We start from the raw sequence: 24,301 nt of genomic DNA on the forward strand, positions 1-24,301 counted from the left end.
GTTCCGTTACCTTCCACGCCACACTGGGTGAGGGAATATATTTTATTAAAAACATTTTTTCACCTGGAGGTCCTGTCAACTAACAAACACAATGAAAAGAGAAGAAGCTGAGAGTGTTCTGTGTGCCCAAAAATAAGCTAGTTAAGAAAATGTTATTTTTTTTGTAATAGGGGGAGAGAGGAAAGAAATGAGCTTGGATTTTCCCCTTGTGAAGCTCGACAACATTTCTTCTTCCTTGAGAACATTCCTTTAGTTTCAAGACAAGTGTGCTCATGAAAAATAAACTTTGCACTAAAAATAAGCAATTTGGTTTTTTAAAAAAATCTCTTTTCAAAGAGACAGGGAGTTCCTTATTTGAAAACATTTTCATCGCTGCAACACTGATTTTTTTTTTTTACTGGATAGCTCTAGTAAATGTATTTTACTAGTGTAAAATTTTTAATGTATTTTTCAATGTATTTTTATTGACAAGATCAATTGTGATTTAATCTAATTTGACGCAATGTATTTTGATGTTTGCACTATATCTGTCATGATTTAAAATGTTGGCTGGGTTATCTGTAGATGCACTGAAGTCTAAGATTTAAATATATATATATCTCTATATTTTTATAAAAATTTAAGGTGATTCTGCTTTGTAGCTGAACTCTCTTCAATATCAATAGGAAACAGGGCAATAAAAGACATTTTATTTATCTTACTTTCAAATTTTTTTACTTTTTATTTATCCTTCTGGAATTTTCTTTCAATTTCTGGCCATTAGAACATGGCAATAAGTTATAATTTCAAATTTCATTATTTTAACTAGTGTTTACTGCCGGTGGTTAAAAGAATAAACTCATAAGCATTAAATTCCATTTTCTAAAGATCACAAATACTTTTGAGTATTACTTTACAAATTAAAAATTTGTGACATTTTCCCCCAATTCTCTAAGCCCAAATTGAGTCCCTCAAAAGACAGACAGCTAGCTGAGATTTTCATAAGTGTTCTTTCTGATGCAAAGTCAGCTTGGCATTACTAGAGGAAAGCTTATCACACATCGCACATCTGGGACTTTTAAGCCATCAATTTAAAGACAGTGGTTGAACAGACTGCCACTGAATTTCACGACAATTGGATTTGGGGCTTTATTTTTCTCACTTGCAAAATGAGGCAACAGTCCTTGCCTCCTCTAGTGGAACTGCTCGTTATGTGCCAAGCTGAACAGAAAGCCCACTGAGCATGCTTTGCTATAGACATGAAACCGGAGGCTTATCGATCTGATGTCACCTGCCCAGAGCAAAGAAGAAGCAGGAAGAGGATCTGAATGCAGCTCTACCTGACTCCAAAGACCCTGAGTTTCCTGCTAGTCTCGGCTGCCTAGTGATCAACTGAGTCCAACTGTTCTGAGTCCTTTTTATGGTCCTTCCTTCTTTACTTTCAGGTGTTGTCCCTTGGACACAGGCTACTTTGGTCAGTCTTCTGTCTATCCCTCAATTATAGGACTTCAAATGCACATGTTTCTTCCCTTTGGGTTGAGGCTTCCCTAGCTATTATAACTCAGGGAACTGGATTTCCCTCAACTAGTATTGCATTTCTGGAGCAGAACATGTCACAGAGGGCTTGGTGATTACCTGCTCATCATCGGTGTTAGCCAAAACTACTGAACTAGAGAGTAAACCCCTTGAGGTCAAAGATATGACCTTCCCAGCATGGTTGTCCTATCGCATCTTCAATGCAAACACGTTGCTCCAGTGGCAGTCAGCAGATATTAGCACAATCTCCAAAAATAACCAGGACATCCTTTGTGTTTAGAAGACGTTTCTGTGTTTCCTAATGCTTGGAAAGATACTCTATCCCTTCTCCATGCAGAATATTTCATTACACTCTGGTCACAGATGGACTATCCACAATAGAGATTCACATGGGCCGGATTGAGACGTAAGGAATCAACGAATTTTTCAGGAATTCTTGGGAATAGGACTTGTAGACTCGGGATTCAGCCTTTCTCCCTGCTTTCCTGAAGGCAAGTGACATCATTGGACATAATGACATCATGATGTCACTTAAGTAATGAGGACAATAATAGTATTTATCTTAGGTATTAGAACTTATTACGTGCATTTTCATTTTGATCAATTACAGTGTGCTATCCCCTACACCAACTCTTTCTTCTCCTGCAGAGTGGCCACCTGCCCAAATCCCACAGCCCTGGGACCTCCATAAAGCTTCCCTTCGTTGACTGGAGTAGTAAAAAACAGATGGATTCTAAAGGACTTTTGTGTGTGTGGGTGCATGTCTAATTACCTTTGATACCTCTCAACAACCTTGTGAAGCAGACAGGAACTGAGACTTGGGTTTTATCAATAAGGAAATTGAGACTCACGGTATGAAATGGACTGGTCCCAAATTGGTGGGGCAGCCCAGACCCCCAGCTTCCTGGCTTCGTGTCCAGGCCTTGCTCTTGACTTTGTAACGTCATAAACCTTCCTGGGTTGGAACCCGGCATGATGTAAGGTGGTGATTTATTCAAGTCCTATCTGAAAAGCTAAGTCTAGCCAATAAACTCAGACACTTCAGGTTCAAGAAATTCATATCCACTTAGAAACTGTTTACCCAACAGAGCCACAAGCTTAGGAATATTGGAAGATAAAACATCTCTGTGTAACCTAATCACTGTTTGCTTTACGCTCCAGGATGCGTGTGTGAGTAACGAGTTTGAGGACTTGAGCATCTCCTTTGATCATTTGTTCTTTTGTGGTTTCCACCTTGTAACAAACCTGCCTCTGAGACAGGTATTATTAATTGCATATTGTTTTGTGTTTCTAATGTTTCATTTCACTGACTCTTCTGGGGTTCTTTTCTTCTTAGTTTGCAGATCCCAGCTGTTTTCAACGTTTAACCATTTCTTCATAGGGATCTTTTCCATCCAGTTTAATCTTTGGATATGAATTGAAGTTGGCCAAATTGTTTGTTACAGTCTTGTCAGCGTTTCTGCATTCAGAAGTGTTTGTTGATTCATTTGCAGTAATAAAGATTTTCCCACACAGTCTGTTTGACACTTGCAAGTTCAGTCTGCACCAACTTCTACTGTTAAGCAAATAACCACCAGTGCACTGAAATTCCACTCATTGTCAATGTTAAGGCAACAGGATTTTCTCCGCCAGCCAAACCTGTTGTTATCAGAAAACCCCCTCCAGATGAAAACTGAAAAGAATCACATGACCCAGAAAAAAGATTAGACTTCAGGAAGTCTTTGGTTTTTGCCATGTTTGTCAAGGTATCCCCAGAAGGCGTGGAAAATAATAAAGTAAAACGTATTTCTGGAACAAAGCCCATTCCAAAATAGAGTCTATGAACTTTCAAATTTGCAAGACAGGGCTTCTCAAAATAAGAGGCACAAAACTGGGCTATGGCAAACCCAAGGGGAACAGAAGCAACTGAAAACCAGGGATTTAGTAACTTTTAATTGCCTCATTTTCAATTCAAAAGGGAGTGTAAGAATTGATATTAAGCTGTAGTTCAATTGCACACACCAGTCAGCTAGTTTGCTGTGACACACGAATCCTCAGAGATTCGTCATTACCCAGGCTTTCTGTCATTTCAGATGAATTTTCCACCTTGTTGGAAACAACATGCTGTCCTCCCTGATCTTCCCTATTTCTGCGTTCTATCTGGGGAGACTGATTTACATTATAGTGTTCCGGAAAAAGCCTGGATAGGAATCAAACCCAGGATCTTTTATATTTGAAAAGGCATGGTGTAAAAAGCTTGTTCTAAAGGCATATGACGTTTGTTGACCAGAAGGAATGCAAAGGTTTTAGAACCCAAGATTGGAACTTAGGTAAAACTGTAAAACCTGACTTACACAAAATTAGAAAACAGATCAATAAAACTGGCTAATGAATTGCCAAGATTGACGCCCAGGCACCAGCTGCTGGGATGTCAAGCTGATTCCAGAGATTCTGAGGTCTCCAGGACACCACTCCAACCAGACAGCTTTATTAAAACAGGGGCAAGCACGTGCCTCCTTGTCTGTGCCAGCTCGCGTACTTCATGGACGGAGGGGACAGGCAGCACTGACACCCGCACTTAGAATCATCAGGACTAAACAAAATATTCCACATTGGTCTGTTTGTATGTTAGTTAACTCTTGCTGCATAATAAATTATCCCCAAACTCAGTGGAATTAATAGCAACCGCTTGCTATCTCACTGTGGCAGCCAGCTTCTAAGATGGCCCACAGGGATTCCCACATCTTGGTTTTCATGTCCTTGTATGGTCCTCTTCTACTGTGAATGGCTACCTGCGCAACGAGTAGGATACTGTGTAAAGGACAATGTGTGACTTCCAAGGCCAGGTCATAAAGGACACTGTGGTGCCCATGCCCTCTCTCGTGAATCACTCGATTTCAGGCAAGCCGGCTGCCATGCTGTAAGGACATCAAGTGGCCCCTGGAGAGGCCCACTGGAGGAAACATGCAGTCTTCCTGCCAATGGTCAGTGAGGCACTGAGGCCTCCCTAACAGCCACGTGAGGGAACCTTCCAGCCCAGTCAACACCTTGACTGTGACCTTGTGAGAGACCTTGGGCCAGAAACATCTAGCGAATGTCCTCATGGATCCCAGCTTCAAGGAAACTGAGAAAATAAATGTTGAATTCTCGAAGCCACTAAATTTGGGGGGAATTGGTTATGCAATTCAATAAATAACTACTACTGTTGGCTGGGAATTTGGGAGTGGCTTATCTGAGCCGTTCTGACTCAGGGCTTCTTGCAAGGTTACAATCTAAATGTTGGCCCATGGTGCAGTTATTTGAAGGTCTGGCTAGGTCTGAAGGATCTGCTTCTGGGGTGGGTGGCTTGCTCTCACGGCTGGTGCGCTGGTGCTGGCTGTTGGGAAGAAGCCTCGGTTTCTCTTTTGTAGACTTCCCCGCAGTCTGCCTGCATGTCCCCCCCACACAATGCCTGGCTTCTCACGGAGCAAGCGGACTGAGAAAGAGATCAAGGAGGAAGTAACATTGCCGTTCATGTTCTCGCATCAAAAGGTACATGTTGTCACTTCTGTGACATTCTATTTGTTAGAACTAAGTCGCTAAGTCTGAACCATATACTAGGGATGAAAATTTGGGCTCTGCCATTTGAAAGGAGGAACACCAAAGAGTTTTTGGATGTATTATAAAACCACAAGAGTCCACCCTCCAAAAACAAATGATTAACCTTCCTCTCACATGCAAAATATACACACCTCCTCCAAAACTGCCCACAAATCTCATTTCTTACAGCTGCAACTGGACTCAAGTACTGGCTAAATCAAATCGTGTTGCAAATGAAGCTTCACAGATGTGGTTCCTTGAGTGCAGTTCCTCCCTGTCTGAAGGCCTGTCAACTGAAGGGACAATTATCTGTGCCACACACCTATATAATATCATGAGATAAGATTGGGTATTCAGTATAAATACTGTTTTAAAAATGGTAAAACAGGGCTTCCCTGGTGGCGCAGTGGTTGAGAGTCCTCCTGCCGATGCAGGGGACATGGGTTCGTGCCCCGGTCTGGGAGGATCCCACCTGCCGCGGAGCGGCTGGGCCCGTGAGCCATGGCCGCTGAGCCTGCGCGTCCGGAGCCTGTGCTCTGCAACGGGAGAGGCCACAACAGTGAGAGGCCCACGTACAGCAAAAAAAAAAGGTAAAACAGAGGATGCAGAGGAGTCACTGGTCCATGGAAATTCTGAAATCTAGCAGAGCACATGCTGACAGTTCCTTGCTTAGGAGTCAAGGCCTGGGAATGATTCTCCATAGCTCGTGGCTCTGCCCTCCAACCCTCTAGATTTTTCCTCTGAATAATTCTTTATTTTCCATAAAAGGCAGCTTGTGTTTTCAACTGGATTGTTTTCTATTTCTTGTTTGTAGAACTTCAGGGGTTCCAAAGGCCTCTTTTCAATTCTACTCTTTCTGTCCCTTATAGTTCAGGCAAACAATGTTTTTGCTAATAAAATTCCCTTAAAAACTTTGTGGGTCTCCTATGATTCCTGTCAGTATTCGCTCCATTAGACAAAAGTCACAACCATGGAGGTCTTGTGAGATAAGCCTTTCTCTACCTCGGGCTTCTTCTGAGACTGATGAGGAACAAGAATTTTAAGCTTTTCAGAAACTTAGTTTCTGAATGGTCCTAAGGTACATATTTGATATTTCCGCAGTCTTAACAAAGGAGTTTATAGTCACATCTTTGGCTACCGCTTCATATCATGTTTTCCTGGGAGTGGTCTGGGTTCGATCTTAGCCCTAGAATCATTTTTAGCTTTAGTATCATTTGCTATCTCAAGGGTCTGGGATTTCTAAAATGAAAAATTCCTGTCTCCTTTATGCTTCATAGATCTTCCTTTAGTTTATCTCTTTTTCCTTGCATTTTACTGTAAACAGCAAGTAGAAGACAGGTAACTGCTCTAATAATGTGCCTACAAATTACCTTGATTCTCCAATTCATTAGCTCCATTTTCTACTTTCATGCTATTTTCACCAGTGTTGCTAAACTTTATGCTACTACAAAATAAGAATATGTCACTTCCAGTTTCTAATAATATTTTCCTCACTTTCCTTTAAGCTCTCACTTGCAGTCTTGTCAAAAACCATCAGGCTTCTATTAACAATCTCTTCCAAGCATTTGAAGCTTTCATGAAAACTCTCCCCAGTGTTCATCCAACTTCTACAGACTGAGCAATTCCAAAGCCAAACCCACATTTTTAGTTGTTTGTTATGGCAGGACTTCCAGATACCAAATTCTGTGTTAATCTAAAGGTCGCTAGGTAATAAAGTACCCCAAAACTTAGTGGCCTAAAATAAAAATGATCATCTATTATCTTGGATTTCCTGTGGATCAGGAATTGGAGAGACCATCAGTGAAGAGGTTCTGGCTCAGCTCAGCCAGGGTCTCTCAAGTGGCCATAATCATGATGTCAGCCAGGGCTGTAGTCATCTCTGAGGGCTTGACCGAGGCTGGGACACCCACTTCTAAGGTGGTTCACTTGCATGGCTGGCAAATTGGTGCTGGTTATCGGCAAAAGATCTCAGTTCCATTCTGTGATAACCTCTCCAAGAGCTAAGAGGTTACCTCTGTGACCTGGCTGGTGACCCAAAAGATAGAGATCAAGGCAGAAGCAACACTGTGTTTTAGGACCTAGCCTCAGAAGTTACTCATCATCACTTCTGCCACATTCTATGTATAAGGATCAAATGACTAATTCAGGCCCGTATTCGAGGGGAGAAGAATTAATCTCCGCCTTTTGAAGGAGGAGTGCCAAAGATCTGTGAACATATTTTATAAGTACCACAGGAGGCCTCTGAATCCCCAGGTAAGTCAGGAATACCTCCAGAACTGTCCAGAAGTCCTCCAACAGCCTCAGGATGAGCAAGACCAGTATCCTTAGAGAACATGAAGGTATCAGGCCTATTTCAGTTCCAAGCTAATGGAAAGGGCAAGTGAGTAGAGAAAGGGCCTGCAGCATCAGCCTGCCTATTTGGACATGGGACCTGGTTTTGCCTCTCCGCCTTGCCGCAGACTGACCAGAGCAGGTGTCTTGTCTAAGAGGTGTCTTGTCTTGTTAACCTGACCAGCGGCCTGATCTCAAAGGCACTAAGGTAGTATGCTGACCCACGAAGGAAGGAAAAATGGTTTGTGAAACCTCAGGAAATAAAATAATCTCCATGGCTGGAGAAGAGAGAGAAGTAAGCATGGTTTTGTGGGGTTAATACTTAAAGTTCTCTGCGTAACACCCACTAGTGTAAGTATTGTGCTTTGTAATTTCCAGACCATTTTCACACATATTCTTATGTTAATGTGCACTATTTCTTTTGATACAGTCATGGTGGATTACTGCGTAATTTGATACTTGACATGTGCTTGTTTGTATGGGACAGAAGGAAAGAAGTTGGAATTCATCAACATTTTATGACATATTCACAATAAATACGAACATGGAAAACATCTACGAACAGGGCAATACGCATACACACTCGATAAACAACAGCTATTTCAATTCCATACACAGTGAATGTCGTCTTCCAGGAATCTGAAATCTCATGGTGAGGCAGAGTACGTGCAGCTGTCTGCAATACAACGCTAATTACCATCATATTCATAGCAGAGGAGCTAATAAAGTGCTATGAAAGTCCAAAACAGGGTAATATTCATTTTGACCAGCTGGATCAGGATATTTCTCAGAAAACTCAACCTTGGGTAATGAATAACATTTTCTTTCAAGAGGAGAAGAGAGAGAAAGACAACCCAAGTGAAGGAAACTAATGGAGCAAAAGATTTGGATGTGGCTGTAAATTCAAGATCTGCTTGAGAAAGTGCAGACAGATCCATAGGAGTGGGATGTGACATGGGTGATGCAGACAGTGAGGGCGGTGAGAGTGAGGTCTGAGTTAGGCTGAGACTAGATTTGAGGTGGGAGGGGAGTCTGAAGGCCTGAGTAACCAACCTGGGCTCTGCCGAAGGCAAGGAGGAATGGTGACTTTGAGGAGGGAGATGACACAATGAAGTCTGTGTTTCATGAACCATTGTTACTTGTTTTTTCTCTATCTTAATATTCTATGTGGGGCTTCCCTGGTGGCACAGTGGTTGAGAATCCGCCTGCCAATGCAGGGGACATGGGTTCGAGCCCTGGTCTGGGAAGATCCCACATGCCATGGAGCAGCTAAGCCCGTGCGCCACACTACTGAGCCTGTGCGCCACAACTACTGAGCCTGCGTGCCTAGAGCCCGTGGTGCTCTGCAACAAGAGAAGTCACTGCAATGAGAAGCCTGCACACTGCAACAAAGACCCAATGTAGCCATAAATAAATAAATAACTATATTTTAAAAAATATTCTATGTGTAACGTTACTCATCTTAGGAGCAAATTAACATCTCCTGGGTTTGCTGTGAGAACTTCGCGTGGTAGTAGGTGAGAATTAAAGGATAAGCAAAGGGCTAGAATAGCTTTGGTCAAAACATAATGGAGAGAAATGTTTGTCAATGCTTACAAGTGTGAGAACTCTTTAAATCCTTCCACTTCATTTCAATAACAATGAAAACAACGACAAAGAGCCCACACATAGTATGTAAAGAAGAAAAGGATCGGAGCCTCACATTCCAAAACGATAGCAGAACAGATTGTTTTGAAGGGTCTGTCATGATTCTCTCTTCAGAGTTCACTCCCTTCCTCAGAGATTTACAGCCGTGTTAACATACTTTAGTCAACAAAAATACATCAGACAAACAAAAATGAATTTCCCTCACTTTCTCCTTTGGGCTTCCTTTCTCTCCTGGACCAGGATGCCCGTGAATCAGGTTCTTCAAGCTTCCCCATTGGGGCAACACGCTCCTGCCCAATTTGGGATGGAGCAAACACGTAGTGGCAGCAGTGGTTTTTCAGATTCTAAGATGCTGGAGCTCATAAAAGGCAGGCAAATAGCCTCCTTCTTTCAATGCTGCCCTTTCAATTTTTTTTTTTTTTTGGTAGGGCTTAATTTTTTAAAAAAGAAGAATTATCAAAAAGTGGTTTTTTATTGAAGCTCAGTTTGAACACGAAGCAGAAAACTCCAGGCTCTAACTCATTTTTCAACCATCTTCCCAAGATATTTGTTGCTGAATGATTAATGGCTGGGTGTGGGAGGTTACACAGCTCAGAGGTGAAAGGCAATGTAGCTAAAATAAACAGATGAAGGAAGAGGGCAGAATCACATCAGTCTGGAAAGCAGGCTAGCATTTCTAGAAAATGAAAACAACTTCTAAAAGACAGAAAAAAGATGTTGGCTTAAATATAGTCAAAGACAGAATATGAGATAGCCTATATTGATTACAAATAGGATGCAAAATGGGAGAATTACCCCTTTATTTTATTAATTACTGTTTTAATACACTCTGGTCAAAATGTAGATTGGGAAATAAAATGTAAAATCTAGAAATAAAACAGGGAAAAGCATAATAATAAATTATTCTTCTTTCTAAACATTGCCATCTGTTTTCTTAATTGAAATTATATACAAATTGTTGATGTGGTGTTTAAAATGTAATGAAATAACATCCTTTCTGCATTCACTATATCAAGCTTTAGTCAACTACGCGTTAGTAACAGTAAATAAAATTTTTAGAATAAAAATTACCGCAGGTTAAATTTAGACTGTAAAATGTCTAGAAGGGCAAAAATTTTGATTTTTAAATCAGTTCCTCTGCCACTTCACAAGTTTGCATCTTTGTGTCCTTAAGCATAAATGTGAGTTAAGACTTCTACGAGAGGGAAAATAATGTACCAGAAACTAGAATCCATCTTGCTTCTCCTGAAGCTGGATGAGAGATGGCTGCTGGAAAAGGAGCTTAAAAATAGGCCAGAGAATTAAGGAATATGAAAGCACACATTTTTCCCTGGCTTCTGCGCTGTCTTGATTACTGCAACAAAAGGGACCTTTACAAATATAGGATTCTCTTTTTCCTCCCAGAGAGGCTTTCATATGAGGACAAAAGGGGACAAGGGCACCTGTGCTATGGGAGCTCCTGGCTATTCCCTCTTATCTCTCTGGGGGACTCTTTCCTTATCTCTGATAGAGCTGTCTCTGGGGGGGGTGACGTCAACATTTTTAGACCGTCTTCAGTAAGGCTCTTAGGAAGGACTTAGGGACGCTGAGTTGCTGTGCTCACTAAATCATGCCCCTCACAGCCCCAGTCTTTTGCATCAAGACAATAGGGAGCCCCTGGAGGCCGGGGGAGCATTTAGCTAATTTCTTCAGGGGTGATCCACAGTCTTCCAGGAGAGAGCAGAAGAAAACCATTTAACAGACACGAGCTCTGTCCCCGCCCACCTGTAAACTGTCACTAGCCTGACACCTGAGTCTCTCACTCCAGTGTTCTCCATTCTGGAACGTGCCCAGGGAGCCGGCTGGCATCCGAGCTTCCACATCTTTGCCTCTGCACGCCTACGGTGGGAGTTCTCTCACCGAAAAAAAACAGATGGTGGTGTTTCAAGCCACAGCTTCCAGTGGAAAGCAAATGAGGAAGAGAGCCCGGGGAAAACTGCAGGGTGTGAGAGCAATCATGGGAACCCAAAATGAAATAGGGGTGAAAGCAGGTCTAGATGATCTGTAGATCAGCTAATAGGAGGAAACAATTATAGAAGATGTATTGCAAATATTTTCAATCCACAAAGAGAACAACAGCACTGTTTTCTTTCTGAAGTGTATCCCTTTCAAAGCCACTAAATATTAGGGTCATGTTCACCAAACAAGAGAGTAGCAGGATTCAGCTATGGAGTCTGGACTCAGTGATTTCTCCCAGACGGTTCTCCTGGCGACCTGACCGCACAAGGACAAGCAAGGTACAATCAAACACTAAAAGTACTGTACATTCAAGAATTACATTGGTAAATGCATCCATCCTTAGCTATGGAGACTGTCTAGAGAGTATTTTATATTTTACTGGATTTTAAAAGCAACTTAAAGCACAGAAATAGTACTTAATGTTAATTTCATTAGGAAAGGCAGAATGTGGAACAAATAGAGTGATTTGAATATTCTACCTGCAAAAACTGCAATATGACATGATATGACCAAAGGTTTGCTCTGAATTAGTTTGAGGCTTTAAAATGGATAAGATACTGAATTTTGAGAGCGACTGACTTAGTCTCCTACTCTCTTCCTCCAGCTGTTCCTTCTGTGTGCCAAGCAACTCTGGACTCAGGACCTTTGCACATGCTATTTCCTCTGAATACATAAAATAGAAGACTCTCTCTCCAGACATCTGCGTAACTCACTTCCTCGGCAACTCAGGTCCTGCATTCGCCTCCTTGATGAGAAGGTTTCCTGAGTCACTCAATAAAATCACAACAGTTCCCACTCTCTACAAAACCCTCTTTCTCTCTTAACCTGCTTTGTTGTTCTCCAAAGATTTGTTACCACCTGGTAGACTATGTATTTTTATTTGTTTATCATCTTTCTCTATTCACTAAAATGTAAGCTTCATGGGAGATGTTTTGTTCAGTGTAGATTCCCAGCCCTGGAATACCTTTTTATACGTACTACGTGCTGAATAAACATTTGCTGAATAATTGAATGAAGATATCATAATTAAAGCTTCACTAAACTTCGTGTTTTCTGCCCCTCTCCACACAACTGGGAATGTGGTCATCTTCCCAGGGCACAGATGTGAGCATGTCACTCCCTTGTTTGAAAACCCTCAGCAAACAGAGAAATGAATAACTTAGGAGGCTCCCCACATAAGATAAAGCCTAAATCCCTTAAACTGGCTTTCAAGGCTTTTGATGATCTGCCTCCTGGTTATACCTCCAGATTTGTTTCCTACTTCTTTGCCCGTCATGTGCTAAAAATGCGAACTTTGGAGTTAAATTACCAGGTTCAAGCTTTGGCTTTATCACATTACCCGTGTCCATAACATTTCCATATTGTTTCATTTGTAAAACGGCGATAATAATAGTGCTCACCTCATAGACTGTGTTTTGAAAAATTAGGAAAAAAAAAGAAAAACAACTCAATAATCACCTACAGTGTGATCCAGCATATCCATCCCTAGGGATTTACCGAAAAGAAATAAAAACATAAGTTCACAAAAAACTGGTACCAAGCATTCATACCAGCTTTATTCACGACAGCCCCAAACTGGAAAGAGCCCAGATATCCATCAACAGGAGAGCACATAAACAGTCCGGGGTATATCCACACAATGGAATACTACCAAGCCATGAAAAGGAATGAACGATGGATACAGGCAACGACAAGGATGAATTTCAAAGGCATTATGCTGAGCAAAAAATGTGATACACAAAGGAAAACATCCTGTATTGACATGAAATTCTAGAGGAGGGAAAAAAATCATCTGTGATGGAAGAAGATAAGAAGAGTTCTTGCCTCAGGGAAAGTGGGTGAGGATTGACTGGGAAGAGGCCAGAGGGAATGTTCTGGGGTGAAGGTGATGTTCTGTATCTTGATAGCATTGGATTGGTCGTTGGGTTACACAGGTGTAAACATCTGCCAAAATTCAGAGGATGTACACTTAGAATTTGTGTGTTTCATTTAATGTCAATCTTACATCCAAAGAATATAAGTGAATATTAAATTCTAATTTATGATACGCATGCTTAAGTACTTAGGAGGAATTACCCTATCTGCAACTTACTTTAAATATCTCAGATACATACAACGATATCTGCACTTTACCTTGAAATGCATCCAAAACATAGGATGATTAATTGATGGAGAGAGGAATGGACAAATGGACAGACATGTGATAAAGGAACTTAAGGTAAATGCTAATGATAGAATCCAGGTGGCGAATATATTGATGTTCACCTAAAAATTCCTTCAACTTTGCTGTATCTGAACAGTTTCATAATAAAATATTGGGAAAAAGTACAAAAGATGTCTTACAAAAATATATATTGAGATTATCATTATGCAAAACGATTTCACACTTGTATGTTTTCTACAAAAGTAAACCTAAGCAAGTTTCGTTTAGTCCTTTGAAACTCAGTATTATATAAGACCTGACAATTATTGACAGATTTACCCTACACTAGCACTAACCGTATTTTTCTTCACTGACCATTTTTATACAACAGAAGTTAAATGAGCCCAGTCTTTTGCAATTAATTTTTATAGCATCACTGATTAAATTTCTCCAAATAATTTATTTCTCACTTTATACTCTATAAGGTAATCCCATTAAATATAGTAGTGTAACATTTTAAACCAGAGTGCCTTAGCTTCCCATTGAAAGATTTACATAGGTCTGAAACAAGAGCTATTTCTGCCTAATGATCTGTATGTAAAGGCAACAGAAATATAGAAGATAGGAATAATCAATCTATAAAATGCTATATATCTCCTAAGTGTTGTCTAAGTAATCAAAGATTTCCTGGTGTGGGTCATTGTACATTGCCGTGACTCCAGTTAAATAAACACTGAAAATATATGTTTCTCTTGAATTTAACATTACCTCTGCACAGCTGGGATAGTAAACCATTTGGTGTGGGCCTTTCAAATAACAGCCTAATTATCTAATTCAGTCAGTAAATAAAATAAAGCAATTGTTTGCAGCCTACAGGGCACCAGATAGACTCTCTGGGAAGTTACAGAAGGCATAAGCGCAGCCCTTAACCTTGGAGAGTTCTGCATCAAAGACTGTTAAAAATGCAGTGCGAAAATGAAGAAGGCCCTACTCTAAAGGAATTTTCTGCCTTGTCCAGGCAGAACACACAGAATACGATGTCATAAAAAAAATATAACACATATAAAGATGAAGTAGTCTAAAGCACCTTTCCCTAAGGAGGCCAACTTCACGTTACAAATATAACTTTAGGTTGTTAATGAATACTCCATAGTTCAATGATTTCAGTGTAATAGCTTAATGTTGAATTTAGAGAAAGGAAAATGGGTAAATATTTTTAATCCTATACTCAATAAACACTAATACTTATAGAACACTTTTTTAGGCACTGTTAAATATTTTTCTACTACTAGCAGGAAAATTCTCCTAATAATTTTATGAGGTAGATACTATTTCCCCATATTGTAATGATACTTGAGATCTAGGAGCTGTTATCTGCCCACATCTATATAACTGAAGAATAAGGGAGAGAAATTAGAATTGGTGAACGTATGACTCCATGGTCCATAAGCTGGAACCCTCCTGTAGCCAGCCTCGCTAAAATGCTAGAATAGCAGCACCCCAGAAACAAGTCTTAAGGTCAGGATTGGGTTAAATAAAGAATGTGTGCAATATTTTTCCAGGTATTGTTACATATTCTAAAATGTCTCTAATAACAAGTGACCTTCACAAGAAACAAAGAATTTTAGATTTCAAGATGTCATGAGAAAAACTGGGGAGAACATAAGTATTTTGGAGAATTTTTTTAAAAAGTGAACAAAACATTCTCAGGCATACTTCCCCCCATTTAATTTAGAAGCCAGGAAAGGAACAGTGTGGTCGCAAAACATCATCCGTACTCTCACCTCCTTGTAAATAACAACTAACTTTTACCGAGGGCATACTGTGTACCAGACGCTGTTTGAGCCCATTACGCGAACCACTTAGAAGTATGCCTTTCACAGATGAGAAACTTGAGGAATAGACAGATTAGGGGAATTGCCTCAGGTCACGCAGTTGGTGGAACTGGGTTCCATCCAGTTACTGTCTATCCAGTCTACCCAGTTATCAGTTACTATTCCATCCAGGTCTACCCACATATCAAGTTACTATTCCATCCAGTTCTACCCAGTTATCAGTTACTATTCCATCCAGGTCTACCCACATATCAAGTTACTATTCCATCCAGTTCTACCCAGGTATCAGTTACTATTCCATCCAGGTCTACCCACATGTCAAGTTACTATTCCATCCAGTTCTACCCAGTTATCAGTTACTATTCCATCCAGGTCTACCCAGATAACAGTTACTATTCCATCCAGTTCTACCCAGTTACCAGTTACTATTCCATCCAGGTCTACCCAGATATCAGTTATATTCCATCCAGGTCTACCCAGATATCAGTTACTATTCCATCCAGGTCTACCCAGTTATCAGTTACTATTCCATCCAGTTCCACCCAGATATCAGTTACTATTCCATCCAGTTCTACCCAGATATCAGTTACTATTCCATCCAGGTCTACCCAGATATCAGTTACTATTCCATCCAGGTCTACCCAGTTATCAGTTACTATTCCATCCAGTTCCACCCAGATATCAGTTACTATTCCATCCAGTTCTACCCAGATATCAGTTACTATTCCATCCAGGTCTACCCAGATATCAGTTACTATTCCATCCAGGTCTACCCAGTTATCAGTTACTATTCCATCCAGTTCTACCCATATTATCAGTTACTATTCCATCCAGTTCTACCCAGTTATCAGTTACTATTCCATCCAGTTCTACCCATATATCAGTTACTATTCCATCCAGGTCTACCCACATATCAGTTACTATTCCATCCAGTTCTACCCAGATATCTGTTACTATTCCATCCAGTTCTACCCAGATATCAGTTACGATTCTATCCAGTTCTACTCAGATATCAGTTACTATTCTATCCAGTTCTACCCAGATATCATTTACTATTCTATCCAGGTCTACCCAGAAATGATTTTTCCTAAGGTCACAGTCACGTCAACTCAAATACAGCACCTCATCCCCAAGTGAAACGTGCGCTTTTTGACCTGGCCAGTTTCCTCTGTGTGGGGGCAGAACTTTCTTTAAATAGTATGTGATATACCTATTAACCATCTCTGACTTTATTTCTGACATTTCTTCTGAAGACTACTCCTCTCCCAGATCAGTGTATCCCATGGGATTCTTTGCCTTCCTTCTTCAGGTTTCAGGACAGAATGGGAGAAAGAAGTATATGTGTCTACATCTGTATCCATATCTATAATTATCCATCCATAGCTCTTCTCTTTTTCTGTAAGGAAAATCCATTGTAGAGAGGTTGGTTGGCCTTAGTCGTAGACTTCCAAAAAGCGACAAATGTTTGAGATGAAACAATGTATACAGTGGTCATTTCATCCTGACAACAACAATCAAAATCTCTTTCTGTATGTTGATATAAACAAATATATAGATATATTCTTGTGCATATAGAAATATTATGTATAGATATATAGAAATGATGCATAGATGTATATGTCTATGTACCTATCTATACACATATATATGTGCTGACAGGTAGATAGATAGATAGATAGGTAGATAGATACATGATAGATAGTTGATAAATAGATGATGGAAGTATAAGCATTTTTAAGGGTGGGTAAGGAAAGTTTAATGCTCACTTTCTATAATGATTCTTCCAAATTAACTGATTTTCATCTCAGCCGTCAGTAGTGTAGAAATATGTTCATTGCTTGTTTGCCTTAGGCAGTTTCAAATTTGGGGGACTGTCTATGTATCTTTGATGGTCACAGCTGTGTGATCTGCTTTGTGCAGCCACCTTGCTATGTTTGGTGTAAGGGAGGCTTTTCCAAGTTAGTGGTATAAACCAACCCTCAACCCTTGATGACCTTTAAACTCATCATTCAGGGGTCTCTCTGACTAGCATCCTTGCATTTTGAAACTGGGCTGTAATTCCTCATAATTCCAATTCCAAAGCATTATGTGTTGTCTGTAGATATCTCTATTTAGAAAAAATAATAATATATAATTTTTAAAACACTGTACTATAATATTCTCTGTATATCTGTCTAAGCCATAAAGTTCTATACTTAATTTAATAAGAATACCTTAATTTTATCTTTAATTATTGATTTTTTCTGGATAAAGAGCCACAAAGCAAATAGATCTTAAAAACCTTCAGAAAGGGATCACATAAAAATAATCATAATCTATAATTCAGAGCTTTTTTTTTCACAATGGTAATAAATTAAACATTCTCCTTTGAGCTTTCTTTATTGTGCAAAATGAGGCTGATTAGGTCAAACTGTTCTTTCTACCACTTTTGACATGCCAGGCAGAGATATTAACATTTCCAAAGAGAAATGGAACATGTTCCAGGGTTTGAAGAAGGATGAGGGATAATAACCTAAAATTAGACACTGGTTATTTGTTGTGCCCCCCTTCCTTGACTCCTTCCAGATTTATTTCTATGAAGCCTTGGTGAGCTGAAGGAAAGGAAAGCAGTATGTGTTCACAAACATTTAAAAATTTCCTTTGAATGTCATTCTGAAGAAAGAAATGACAGGCTAACCCATGGCCAAGGCTTCTCAGGAACACTGTTTCTACGAGTTTCCTCTTCACATTGCAAACCCTTTGCAACGCTGTTCTATGCACAAACCTCCCCGTTCCACTCTAGAGCATTCTGTGGTCACAAGGAAGTCAAGAGCAGCGCAGACCCTTCTTTCCACACCTGAATCCTTCCCGCCTCTCCAAGGGTCCTGCTGAGTGAAGTGTGCCCTCCGAATTACAATTATCAACGTTTTCGATTTCTACCAATGCAATACGATATACCAAAAATCCTTATGGCCGCACACACGTATACAGAAGCCTGTTATAAAGTACACTGACAAATCACTTGAAATATTTCTTAACCCTATTTTAGTCTCTCCCACCCCCAAATCTCCTCCTGATTGCATCCTAGCCAATTCCCTTCACAGACCCGAGTGTTGAAAGTAGCATCCGTTGACCAGCGCACACGTTCAACAATAAATATAATGATGGTAACTGACCTGTGTCCAGAGGTAGACTCTTAGGTTACAGGGCTACTCATCCACATGGCTTCCTCAGGGGCCTCCTCACTTTCTTTCTTCTGTTTTGGATTCACAGTTCACTGGTCAGTGCCTTTGGAGATACAAACATCAGATTATGACAATGAGAGCAGAAAATCATGAACCCTTCACATCTCCCAGACTGTAGAAGCTCATGCTCGGGGGGGAAAAAAAAGTATTAATGGATCTAGTTCAAAAGTTTGCATGTCCTGAAAATGTGTCTTGGTGACACCCCATGAATGAGCCACAGACACACTCATGAGCCACTCTGTGTCTAAAAAGGAAGGTTCTTCACTTGGAATATGCGTCAATCTTTTCCACGCATCCATCTTTCAAAAGATTCTAAAAACTGGAAGAGTAATTGAAAAAATGGTATTTTTTTTCAAGAGGAAAGAGAAAGAATTCCTTTTTCATGGTCATCATGGAGATAAAGCTAATGAAAAGAGGTGTCAGCTCCACTGCATGGCTACTGGATGGCTCTTTTCTTGAATTTAGATAATAATACACAAGGCAAATTTGCAATAAATGTATTTATTTAGATTTAATTGAATGTCTGTAAATATCTGGGAGTTACTAATTTGATTAACTGTTAAATGTAGCTCCTAAACTATTTCACTTGACTATGTCTCCAATATATGTGATTGACATTGATTCAGCTTGGCTTAACTTCCACGTTCACGCTACACTCTCAGGACAAAGTAAACCCCCAATTTCAATTCAGCCTACTACCATACTTTTATTCTATCTTTTACAGTTTCTAAAAGAGACATTTTTGTAATCAAAGCCCTAATGTATTTTAAAAACTTTCAAGTTGACATATACAACTGAACTTCTTGAAATAAAAACATTTTGTTATTTCAGAAACTCAGTGGGTTAAATTCTTCTTTGAAATGTAGGCATCATGATAACAAAGTTCATTTTAAAAACTGAAAGAGAATTTATATTTTGTGATTATTGTCTATTTAAGAATGGCAGAAAGGGAACAACTTCACCAAGAATGTTTAAAAACGCAATTAAAATGAAAAGATAACATTTTCTCCAAACAGACTGGCAAAAATGGAGAAAGAATGACCATGCCCAGCACTGGCCAAAGAAAGCATCGCTCTCTAACCCTACTGGTGGAATTGCAAATTTCTATGCTGTCACTAACGTAGGAAAAGTCTTTAAAATATGCATACCATCTGATGTAGTAACTTTATTTCTAGGAATCAAGTTTATGGAAATAACCAGAAGTGTTGGAAGTTATACATACAAGGACATTCATGCTGGATCATTTACAACAACTAAAGTTATTAAGCAGCATAAATATTCAGAAAATGGATTTAAGCAAATACCTATCAAAGAACACTAGGTAGCCATTGAAAATAAAGGTGTAGAGAAATATTTGTTGGCATAAAGACTCATGATATATTGCTAAGCAAAAGGAGTAGGCTACATGCAGCGTAGTGCCAATTTTTATTAACTTACATGTATGATCATAAAGGCATGAAACAAACGTAAGAACAGATATACCCCAAAACGTGAGCACCACTTATATTTGACATGTGAGGCAATAGAAGATTCAGTATGGTTTCTCTTTGTTATTATCCTTAGCTTTTGCTTTTAATTATTTATTTTTTTATATTTTCCTCAGAGAACATCTGTTATTTTCATAGAGTTGAGAGAATTTAATAATCTTTCATTGGAAAAATGCTTGATAGAAATTACTTATTTTTTCTCCATTTTTTCCTGACTGCATTCAAGGAGGTGGGGACGATGCTCTCTCCCATCCTCTCCTCCCTGCTACCCTGCTTTGCCCTGTCCAGAAATATCAGTGCATCTGCTCGGTCAAACTCCATGACCAACTGCATCATGGGTGAGGCTGCTGTACCTCCAGATATCATCTCATGGCCAAGAAGCACACGAAGAGATGCTCAGCATCACTAATCATTAGAGAAATGCAAATCAGAACTACAATGAGGTATCACCTCACACCCCACTGGTCAGAATGGCCATGATGAAAAAATCTACAAGCAATAAATGCTGGAAAGGGTGTGGAGAAAAGGGAACCCTCTTGCACTGTTGGTGGGAATGTAAATTGATACAGCCACTATGGAAAACAGTAGGGAGGTTCCTTAAAAAACTAAAAATAGAACTACCATGTGATCCAGCAATCCCACTACTGGGCATATATCTGGAGAAAACATAATTCAAAAAGAAACATGCACCCCAATGTTCATTGCAGCACTGTTTACAATAGCCAGGACATGGAAGCAACCTAAATGTCCATCAACAGAGGAATGGATAAAGAAGATGTGGTACATATATACAAATGGAACACAACTCAGCCATAAAAAAGAATGAAATAAAGCCATTTGCAGCAACATGGATGGACCTAGAGACTGTCATACAGAATGAAGTCAGACAGAGAAGACAAATATTATATATCGCCTATATGTAGAATCTTAAAAAAAAAATGGTACAAACGAACCTATTTACAAAACAGAAATAGAGTCACAGATGTAAAAAACAAACTTATGGTTACCAGAGAGGAAAGGGGGGAGAGGGATAAACTGGGAGATTGGGATTGACATATGCACACTACTATATATAAAATAGATGACTAATAAGGACCTACTGTAGAGCACAGGGAACTCTACTCAATACTCTGTAATGACTATATGGGAAAAGAATCTAAAAAAGAGTATGTGTGTGTGTGTGTGTGTGTGTGTGTGTGTGTGTGTGTGTGTGTGTGTGTGTATAACTGATTGACTTTTCTGTACAGCAGAAACTAACACAACATTGTAACTCAAATATACTCCAATAAAAATTAAAAACAAAACAAAACAAATATCATGCTCATAAACGTGGTTTCGTATCGCTTCCTTTTGGCCAAAATGGTCCACTGAGCTAAGGTTTCCTCCCATGCCTAAGGCCAGCTTGCTTTCGCTCTGTGTCCCTGAGCTCTGCTGTTTGTGTTTGGATTCTTTCATCTGCTCCACTCTCAGAATAAGTCAGCCTGGGGGGAAAAATGGTGAGATTCTAAAACTGAGTTTGGGCTTAGTGCCATGAAGAGGAGATTGTGGCTTAATTAGGCAGCATTCTCCTGCCCGGTTTACCAAAGTGCTCTGCAGATTTTGTGTGAAAGGCCAACAAATAATAGAATGGTATACTGAGTTTTAGTTTTCTCCCATTGTCACTTATGCCTGTAATTTCCTCGGAAGCCTGCTAAGCAGGGGTGGCTGGGATTTGAGGTAGGAGTCAGGCATTCCTCAGCCCCCTAAGCAAATGCCATTGAATAGCATTAAGATTTTGCCCCAAGCAGGACTGGTGCCATGAGCCCTAGGATGGCCCTGCCCTTGGTCGAATGCTTTGCAGTTGCCAGCCTTGAAATCTTCAATAATTCACTGGGCCCCCAAAATCATGGAGCTGGTTCTAGCCCAGCCCCAAACCCTGAATGTTCTTTCTGATGAAAGTGGCAAAGTCAAAATTCACACATAGATAAACTCATTTTGTATATTGGGGAAAGAGACGTAGGAGTATTGTTTTTCCTTTTGGATTGCCTGTTAATACAAATAATAGTAAGAACTGACTTCCTTTCCCAGAAAGCCTCATGAGTGCTAACCTTTTGCACCTAACCGTAGATTTGCATTTGAGAATCATTTTCAGAGATGAAGTAAAAGCCCCGGGCTCTCTGCACTGTTATCAAAAGAGGGGAATAGAAAAAGCTACGAAACAATGGAAAACCATAGATAATCCATGATCTCAAGATCTCAGTTCTGTAAGAATTTTCACTTCATCGTGACAGGGTGACTAATCTTTGGGGGGTTCTAAACTTATGTCAAGATTAAATTCACATGTAACAAGAAGAGCAAGACTTGTATGGTGAGTCCAGCAACGCTCCCTTAGATCTTAACCAGTCACTTACTGGCAGGCAGGCCAGCTAGTAGATCAAATTATGACATCATAGAAGGCTCCCAGTATTGAGTCTTTGTCATGCCATTTCTAAGAAAAATAACATCACTCCCGTCCTTCCGCAGGATTTCGTCCAGAGACCTACGCTCGTGGCCTTTCTAATCAATGTCAAATTTCCTTTGGGACAAGGTTAGGAATAGCTGTCTTAACTGAAACTGTAACTGGAGATCAGAATGAAATGATTTCTATCCACAGCCAGCATAATGTTATGTTTACTTTGTCTTTTTCAATCCGGTGCCCTGCCAACAAATTTATGTTAAATGCATGTCATATTCCAATCTGTTTAAAAGATTTGGTATAAAATGAAAGACTCGAATGTATTATGAATAACTGTCTGTTGATAGGCTCCAGGGACATACTGTACTTTTCTAAATTCATCATATGAAGACGGATATGGTTTTCATGCGCTAATACTCTTTGCAATTTGTTTATAACAAAATGGGTCAACGTACCATTAATTCAGTTGCAAAACTGTCATCTCTGGCTTTAGGTTTTCCTACAACTAATGAGACTTCACTGGTATTCGCTCACACAGCCCACTCAGCACTCCACCCTAACGATGTCTATTGACAAGGTTATTGGATTCCAAATGAATGTTTACGTAGAAACGAGAAACCAGTGTCAAATATGAAGCTCAAATAGGTACTCCAAGCTGGAGAAGCTTATGGCAGCTTAAACCCTCTACTGTTTATTCCCCCTAATGAAAAGCAAAGACAATAGGAGACATGGGGATAAATGTAATGAAGAGAAACAATACTGGGGTTCTGAGAGGTTAATCCAGGCACAACAGAGTTAATCTGGGAGAGGCTGGGGGAGGTTTTAGGCTAAAGATTTAGACAAGACTTGTTACTTTTTGATCCAGTTGTAACCAGTGAATGACCCTATTTGCAAAGAAGATTTTGGATTTTCAAACCAGCAGGGCAAAAGTTGCTTCCTTGATGTTTCTTGTTAAACACACTTGGGTACTTGTTTTCAGAATAAATGATGTCAAAGATCTTCATTTTCTTCTCAAGCAACAAAACAAAAGGAGTCTAACAATACAGATACTTAAGAGGACACAGAATTTGACCCAAGATCAAAAAGTCCCTGAAAGCCAAACTGCATATTCAACAGATGCACAATAATATTATTTGGTAAAACAGGGAATAAATGCTATGTTTTTTTTAATGTTCCAAAGGTTAAAAGATAAAATTTACACATGTGATTAATGATCACTTAAAGAAAGTGCTTTTAAACATTTGTTTTAAAATTGCAGATTCTGCATTATTATCTCTGACATTAAAAGTAAAATAAATGAGGTTATGTCCAAAGGGTTAAATTTAAGAGTATGGCTTTGCTTTGAATATATTTGCAAAATCTCAGCCTCACCAAGCTAAATGCGAAAACTTTCAAAATGAGTGAATTAAACTCACTTAGGATTTTCCCAAGGTAAGAAATCAACCATAACCTGAGGGGAGAAAGTTACATTAAAATCAAATTAATGTTTCTGAGAACTAACCATGTTCTTTGAATTCAATAGCATCTCTTCAAACATATCATTAAGCACTTATATGAAAATCCCCACGAATTAGATCTGAGACTATATCACATAAACTGTCAACAATTACACCACGTGTCACATTTGGAGGAATGGGAAAATCTAAAAATAAATTAATGAAGCCCAAATAAAAGTAACATCACAGCCATTTGGATAGGTAGGTATCCAATCCCTTGGGTAGGTCTTCAAGGGGAGAGCATTACTGCCAGAATGTTAAATCAGAATTGCCCTAAATCCAACAAAGTGTTTTCATGTTACCTTTCATATTTCTAAGAGAAAGATTTTATCTTAATGGCAATTTTCATTTCCCTGTCCTATGTTGAAATGTTAACATAGAAAAATATTTTACGGACAATGAAAACAACCTTCTTACAAAAGATTATTAAATTTACCTGCAATGTAAAAAAATATATCTTAACCTAAAGAAGTAAAATAAAAATTATGATAAAGTGTCAGTGCTATTTGAAAATGTACTTATTATTGTTATTTCTAATATTTAATAAAAATACATTTAAAAGCAAATAAGACATCTTTCTGTCCAAAGAATATATAAATTTTTTACATATTTACAAGTACGTTAGAAAAGTAA

At 39.3% G+C, this 24,301-nt stretch overlaps 2 long non-coding RNA genes across 2 annotated transcripts in view; one reads left to right on the plus strand and one right to left on the minus strand.

Annotated features, from left to right (window-relative positions):
- Positions 1 to 24,301, minus strand: part of LOC117202780 (uncharacterized) — a 431,485-nt gene that overhangs the window by 221,262 nt on the left and 185,922 nt on the right. Inside the window, exon 4 of the long non-coding RNA XR_007473247.1 lies at positions 18,183 to 18,294. This is a non-coding gene — a long non-coding RNA (uncharacterized LOC117202780). The remainder of the gene's footprint in view (positions 1 to 18,182; positions 18,295 to 24,301) is intronic.
- Positions 15,350 to 15,827, plus strand: LOC125961998 (uncharacterized). The gene is made up of 3 exons (XR_007473251.1): positions 15,350 to 15,399; positions 15,498 to 15,662; positions 15,762 to 15,827. It is a non-coding gene; the product is annotated as an uncharacterized LOC125961998 (long non-coding RNA).

This window comes from Orcinus orca, chromosome 18, assembly GCF_937001465.1.
Source record: "Orcinus orca chromosome 18, mOrcOrc1.1, whole genome shotgun sequence".
Classification (NCBI taxonomy): Eukaryota; Metazoa; Chordata; class Mammalia; order Artiodactyla; family Delphinidae; genus Orcinus; species Orcinus orca.